Source organism: Portunus trituberculatus, chromosome 16 (assembly GCF_017591435.1).
Source record: "Portunus trituberculatus isolate SZX2019 chromosome 16, ASM1759143v1, whole genome shotgun sequence".
Classification (NCBI taxonomy): Eukaryota; Metazoa; Arthropoda; class Malacostraca; order Decapoda; family Portunidae; genus Portunus; species Portunus trituberculatus.
The window spans coordinates 11912945-11920444 of NC_059270.1; the positions used below are offsets into that span (position 1 = coordinate 11912945).

At 43.5% G+C, this 7500-nt stretch overlaps 1 protein-coding gene and 1 long non-coding RNA gene across 2 annotated transcripts in view; both read left to right on the forward strand.

Moving 5' to 3' along the window:
• The window catches only part of LOC123504587 (probable 3',5'-cyclic phosphodiesterase pde-5), a 219726-nt gene that overhangs the window by 45338 nt on the left and 166888 nt on the right, over positions 1 to 7500 (forward strand).
• LOC123504591 overlaps positions 4495 to 7500 on the forward strand; it is a 29422-nt gene continuing 26416 nt past the window's right edge. The window contains exons 1-2 of the long non-coding RNA XR_006674878.1: positions 4495 to 4772; positions 4905 to 4961. This is a non-coding gene — a long non-coding RNA (uncharacterized LOC123504591). The remainder of the gene's footprint in view (positions 4773 to 4904; positions 4962 to 7500) is intronic.

Genomic DNA, 7500 nt, shown 5'->3' on the forward strand with positions numbered 1-7500 from the left:
TCTCTCTCTCTCTCTCTTACACACACACACACACACACACACACACACACACACACACACACACACACACACACACGTGGAAAAGAGGCTGTATTACTTCCTCGTTATTTCACTTGAGTGGCCTCGCTGATCGCGCCTTCATGTTGACAGCTCGTTAGCACAGACAGCTTCCTCGAAAAATACAAGGCTCCAGTAAGTCTCTCTTGGTGGTATTCACGGTGCCATATTGACTTGTGGCAAATATATGAGGGAAGAGGAGGAGCAGCAGCAGCAGTAGTTGTAGTAGTGGTAGTGCTGATGGTAGTGGTAGTGGTGATAGTGGTAGTGGTGGTTGTAGTAGTAATAGTAGCAGTAGTAGTAGTAGTAGTAGTAAATGTAGATGTTGTTGTTGTTTTTGTTGTTATTATGGTAGCAGCAATAGTAGCAGACGAGGAGGAAGAGGAAGAGGAAGAAGAGAAGGAGGAGGAGGAGGAGGAGGAGGAGGAGGAGGAGGAGGAGGAGGAGGAGGAGGAGGAGGAGGAGGAGGAGGAGGAGTAAATTGTAGTAGTATTAGTAGTAGTACTGGTATCGGTAGTGGTAATGATAATGGTAATGGGACTGGTAGTAGTAGTAGTAGTAGTAGTAGTAGTAGTAGTAGTAGTAGTAGTAGTAGTAGTAGTAGTAGTAGTAGTAGTAATAAGAAAACTAAAAAAAATCAGGAAGGATAACAAAATCTTTCCCACTGGTCTCATTATTTTCTTAATGACGTAAGAATGATTGTATATAAAAGGAAAAATAAGTCTGATTATGCTAATTACAGCCGGGCATCATTTTCGTCTTTACGGCAATTAGTCAACACGAGCATGTCTTCCTGTCATCACCATCATCATTCCTCATTTTATTATCAATATTTTGCACTTTCTTGCTTTTTTTCTATTTATCCTGTTCCCGTCTCTCGCTTCTCTTCTCTACGCTATTTTTCTCTGCCTCGCTCCCTGTTGCTTCCTCTCTTCCTCTCCCTCTTACCACCCTGCGGCCACCACCCAGCCACCGCCGCTAAAGTGAGATAGGAGTCTCCGCAAGGACACTGAGTGATGCGAGATCCAACGCGCCAGGAGGAGAAAGACAAAAAGGGCGACGGAGATTCAGATTTTTCCTGTCGATCAAAATTTATTGTTAGCCTTCCCCCGCTCTCTCTCTCTCTCTCTCTCTCTCTCTCTCTCTCTCTCTCTCTCTCTCTCTGGGTATTTCTCCATAGGTTATTCACTAAATCACTTGCGTTTAATGGTGTCTCTGAAGTATTTATGTGGTCATAACGCGCTCTTCCTCCTCCTCCTCCGCCTCTTCCTCCACCGCCGCCTCTTCCTCCTCCTCTTCCTACCACTACTTCTGCTATTCCTCTTCTTTTTTTCTTCTTCTTGTTCTTCTTCTTCCTTTTTTTCCTCCTGCTCTTCCTCTTTCTCTCTATCTCTTCTTGTCATTAATGATATTACATACTATTATTACTTGCACTACTACTACCACCACCACCACCACCACCACTACTACTACTACTACTACTACTACTACTACTATTACTACTACTACTGCTATTACTACTAACACTACTAACTACAGTATTTAACTACGTCCTTTTTCTCTATCTTTCTCATTCTCCTTGTTCTTCTCCTCGTCCTCACCCTCCTCCTATTCCTGTTCCTGCTCCTCCTGCTGTCCTGTCCTGTCCCTCTGCCCTGTAATTAGCTAAAAGTAGTGACCAAACAACTTTGCAAGGAGCTAAATGTTTGTTGTTGTTTGGCTTTCCTTTGTAATCCTTTCTAATCCTCCTCCTTCTCTTCCTCCTCGTCCTCCCCCTGTTCCTCCTCCAGTAGTCCAGAGAAAAGGGTAGGAAGAGCGTCCCGACAAACCAGTTTTTCGAGGCATTTAACACTCACTGAAGAAGAAAAGGAACAGTAGGACTAAAGGGAACAAGGAACGAACATAAGGGAGAAGGAAGGAAAAGAATGGAGAATGAAAGTGTGTGTGTGTGTGTGTGTGTGTGTGTGTGTGTGTGTGTGTGTGTGTGTGTGTGTGTGTGTGTGTGTGTGTGTGTGTGTGTGTGTGTGTGTGTGTGTGTTAAATATGTATGAATGAGGACAGTGAGGTTGGCAGTGGAGAGGATGATTTGGAAGTTTTAATGAGAGAAGGAGAGAGAGAGAGAGAGAGAGAGAGAGAGAGAGAGAGAGAGAGAGAGAGAGAGAGAGAGAGAGAGAGAGAGAGAGAGAGAGAGAGAGAGAGAGAGAGAGAGAGAGAGAGAGAGAGAGAGAGAGAGAGAGAGAGAGAGAGAGAGAGAGAGAGAGAGAGAGAGAGAGAGAGAGAGAGAGAGAGAGAGACCTATCTGACCTTGCAAATCTTCACTGAAAAGATTATTGACATACATGATAAGGATAAAACTAAATAAAAATGCAAAATGACTAAATGAAATATATATGGTAAAACAAATACCAGTGTACCTGTTCACAAAGTCAGACAGGAGCACTTTGGGAACCTGACTTCACAGTAACCAAAGTAAGAGAGGACACGGGTGGTAGCAACTGACATGACTGCGCAAGTATACGTTGGGTAGCACAAGCTGGATAATTTGCAAATCTTCCGTGAGGTTGGATGGTTATGAAGTACGTGTAGTATATCTCATTTATCATTTTTTTTTCAGTTATTTTGCTTCATGTGTATTCTAAAACATACAGTAAGCGGACATATTCTTTTCTTTTCTGTGTATTAACCTTTTTTTCTCGTATATTTCACGTATAATGAAAGTAACACTATACATTACGTCTGCCATCATGAGATTTATGTATGCTTGACAATATACGCAAATATTTTCAAGTACTTCTTACACTTGCTATTTCATCTGTCTTTTCCGCAGACTGTATGTAAAATGGAAGTAAAATTGAGTTGCATATCTGTTCCTCCACATGTATAGAAACACAGTGCACGGTGTCAATCATAGCACCGTCAGGACGAAACGCTGGTGTTGAATTAATGAAACGTCGCTCTGACATGAATTAAAGCAAAGTTGACTTCATGTGGGATTTCTCGTGTCTATTTTAACCTTCCTCCTTGTATCTTGTTTTTATCCCTCAGCCGTTCAAGGAGGCTACTTCTCATAAAGTTCAGTGAGAAGAAAAGATTAATCAGAGTTTCAAGAGGGTTACAGAAACTTACTACGATTGTTTTGATAATTTCTTAATGTAATCTAAGTATAATCAAAGACTTGTTGTTTTTCCCGTATATAAAACAAATTTCTCAAGCCGACAAAGTATCAGGCACATGCTCTCAACCCAACCATCTATCCTTCCACCTACACACACACACACACACACACACACACACACACACACACACACACACACACACACACACACACAACAGAGTTAAAGGAAATATGCTATCCTCCAGTTCCGTGTAATAACAGAACCTTTTAATTTAATGAATAATTACGAAATATTAATTGAAGAGCATTAATTGAGAAAAGTAAAAAGCAATCCTAGAGCTTCCCTAAACCATCAAGAGATGCGACAAATTAATTGTACGCTTAATTGGTTCACACTCGACCATTAAATCAGTGTAGGGATAGTTGATTTGTTGACCTCCACACTTTAACACGCTACAAGGAGCATCACTACCTCAATAAACTTGTTCGTTCTATATAAACACTATAATCTCGTCCTCTTATGTGTAAATGGCAATAATCATTCGTTTCCACATAACAGATTCGCAGCATAAATCAAACAAGGGACTGAATAATCTATCACCGGAGAATATAATAAGATGTGACCCGGGGTTGTCTCGGTTTTCTCTCGTTAAGGATGTACTGAGGTTACACAGCGGCAGGACAGGAATGAGAGAAAGAAACATTTAGGCACATCACTACTACTACAACTACCACTACTACTATTACTACTACTACTACTACTACTACTACTACTACTACTACTACTACTATTATTACTACTACTACTGCCACGACTACTACCTCTACTACTAACACTAGATATAGGATATGCCGCGAAGTGTATTGTTGCTTGATGTAACTATGAAGAGACTATTAAAACCCTTTCTCGTCGTTAGTGGAACGTTCTTTAATCCTTTTATCTGTTAGCATTCACGCCGCCCTCACGTCTTTACTTGGGAAGCCTGCTTGGCCTGAGCTTCCTGCCTCAATACCTCCACCGATGAGCCTTTGGCACCTGGACAAGGTGGAGGGGTGAGCCAGTGACACATACGCACATACACACACGCACACACACAGAGAGAGAGAGAGAGAGAGAGAGAGAGAGAGAGAGAGAGAGAGAGAGAGAGAGAGAGAGAGAGAGAGAGAGAGAGAGAGGATGAGGAGGGGAGGGGGGGAAGAGCAGAGGGTGAGCGCGGGTGGGAGGGGAGTGGAGCAGGCTCAGAGCGCTCCGTCGTCAAAGGCAAGCCAGCACCACACACACTGCGGCGCGGTGTCTGCCTTCACACAGGTGAGCTCTCGACCCCCGCACACGCCCGCCCCGCCAGCCACCCAGTAGCCGCCGCCACCGCCGCCGCCGCCGCCCCCTCGCGTCGCTCCTCTCTCCTTGGGGCTGGCGGCCAGTCCTCCCTTTGCCGTGGGCACGAACAGGCCTTCCATCAATCCCGCGATACGGAAACCGATGCGAGACTCGTCCATTTCACCGGCGGGAGTGTTCGGTGCGGTGCTTGTGTTGCGCGCTAAGGACAGGACCGGGTAGTGGTGGTGGTGGTGCGTGCTTGCGTGCGTATCTGTAAGTGTGGTGAGTGACAGTGTGTGTGTGTGTGTGTGTGTGTGTGTGTGTGTGTGTGTGTGTGTGTGTGTGTGTGTGTGTGTGTGTGTGTATCCCTCCCTCCCTGTCTCACGGCGCATTCCCCCCTTCCTTGCCTCGCAGTGAGTGACAAACAGTTCGTAACTCCGCCACGTGCATCCAGTGACTTCTGATGAAGAGGTAAAGACTAAAGAGAAACTGTGTGTGTGTGTGTGTGTGTGTGTGTGTGTGTGTGTGAGAGAGAGAGAGAGAGAGAGAGAGAGAAATGTACGTGAATTATCGTTTCTTTCAATCTCTACTATTCACTCTCCCTCTACCCATTTTTCCCTTTCCTATTCATAATATCAACACAAAAATACATGACACACATAAGGAAGAAGAAGAAAAACAAGAGTGAGGAGGAGGATGGATGTGTTGTTCTCTCCCTCACCCTTTGTTTCTCCCTCTTTCTTCTCCACTCTCTCAGAAATGATCACCGTCACACAAACACATGAAGCACCGCGCAAGCCTCCGAAAAAAATATATATGTAATAATGGTCAGAATAACGCGGGAAGGAGAGAGATCGCTGTGAATGCAGAAGAGGAGCATATTGGAGAGGGTAGGGATGGAAGGGAAAGATGTGAGGGCGGGAGGGAAAGGATGGGAGAGTGGCATTCGACAAGAAGGAAGTGGAGACATGAGAAGAAGATGAGGAAGAACCAGGAAGAGATGGATGATATTACAGGCAGGAACGAGAAGAAGGGACATCAAGGAGTAGGAGCGAAAAGGTGAAAGAGGAACGAAGAAGGAAGAATGAAGGGAAGTAACAATATGGTGGTGGTAAAATTTCTGGTTTCTATTTTTCTTTCTTTTTGTTAGTGGCAATCTTTATTGGTTCACTCCAGTACGTGTGGTCTTACCACCCACACAGGCCTTACTGCTTCCCCGGGTCTTAGCGAGTCAGTGCCTTGCAGAAGCTTAGGACTCAGAGGCAGTGGTATAAAAATAAGTGAATAACAAATATAAATAAGCGAGAAGGGTTAATGTAACAGTGTCTTGATCCGTAGCAATGCGATGAGGGCGTCACGAGTTAGTGTGATCGTATTAACTTCTCGTTCCGTCCTTTGCAATCTGAAAGGGCGGTCGCAGGACGGTTAAGTCGTATATTCATAAAAAGAGGAGAAATACATTGCGAATTCAATCACCAAGAAGAAATTTGGATGTTAGAAGTCGATGTGCTTTTCGTTCTGTCCTCTGTATTCTGAGAAAGCGACATAAAGAAAGCTGTTACACTTATATAAGAGAAGAAAAGCACATCACAAATTTCATCACAAGGGGGAAATCAGGATGCTAGATGCCTATGTGCTTTTTCTTTTCATCCTTAGTGCTTTGAGAGGGCGATTAAGAGACAAATAAGGAACATCTAAATAAGAAAAAAATACATATATACTCAATAAATACATAATATACTCAATGACAAAGAAGAGATTAGGATGTAAGAAGCTTTGTGTATGTTTTTCCTCCTGTCTACATTGAGAAGGAAATCGAAAGACAATTCACTTACGTATAAACAAAAGAGAAAAGCAAATACATAACATATTCAACCACAACGAAAAAAAATTAATGTCTTAAGGCTCTGTTCATCTTAACCCCTTCAGTACTGTGACACATATTTACCTTGAGTTATGCGCACCATTAGACCATTTTATTGACATTAGGAATGGTTTATGGAGGTCAGTAGATTAATGGCCAGAGTCTTCACTATTTCAATCCCCCACATGAGTTTCTGAAGCTGTATAAGATCACCAAATAGTAACCAGAATGAATATGGAAACGCGTCATGGTACTGAAGGGGTTATGATCAAGCTCGAAGACGTGTTGGGATGAAGAACAGTAACGTGAATTGCTGTATTAAACACTTGAAATCATTAGGGCACTGATGCGTATTTGTAGCGATTAGTATTGAACCATCTATCTGTGTTCGCGTCATTTGTTCACCATTCCTTCAGTGTAACAAAATCACCATCGGAGATCTGTGTGAAGCTTTTTTTTTCCTCTTCTGAGAAAGATATTTATATAGCTTGATCCTTTCTGTGACTATTTTTTCCCTCTTATAGCCACCTTTCCCTTTTTCTTCCCGTTATATTCCTGGATCTCCTCTTTTCCCTCTACGTACTCCTCTTCCTCGTCGTTCACCATGATTTTTTCAGTCTCTTCCTTCTCCATCTCAACATTTTCGTCTATATTAATTTTTCCCTTTAGTCATTCCTTCTCGATAACATGCTCTTCTTGCTCGTCTTCCTCTACATCCTGGTTTTTATCTCCTTCCTCCTACTCCTTCACCTCCAACCTCCTCCACCACCATCTTTTTCAGAACTTCTTCCTTTTCTACCTTCTCATCCTCATCCTTGTTGTCATCAAGTCTATGCCTTAGCTTTTATCTTTTCCACATACTCTACACCTAAACTCAATACTTCTCCTTCACGTCCTCCTCTACCTCATCTGCACACCACTCTGTCTCCTGCACTCCACTCCTTTTACCTCTCAAACATCACCAACACGCCCCGTCAGCAGCAGCAGCAGCGGTAGGAGAGGTAGGAGAATGGGTGAGGTCCGTAAACACTTGTTGCTGAGGAGAATCCCTTGGCCAGCAGGCAGGGAGCGGATTTCCTGTGGTGTTAAATAAAGATTAACGAACACCGACTCGCCTTCTCTCAGACCAGCGAGGCTCACGTCGTG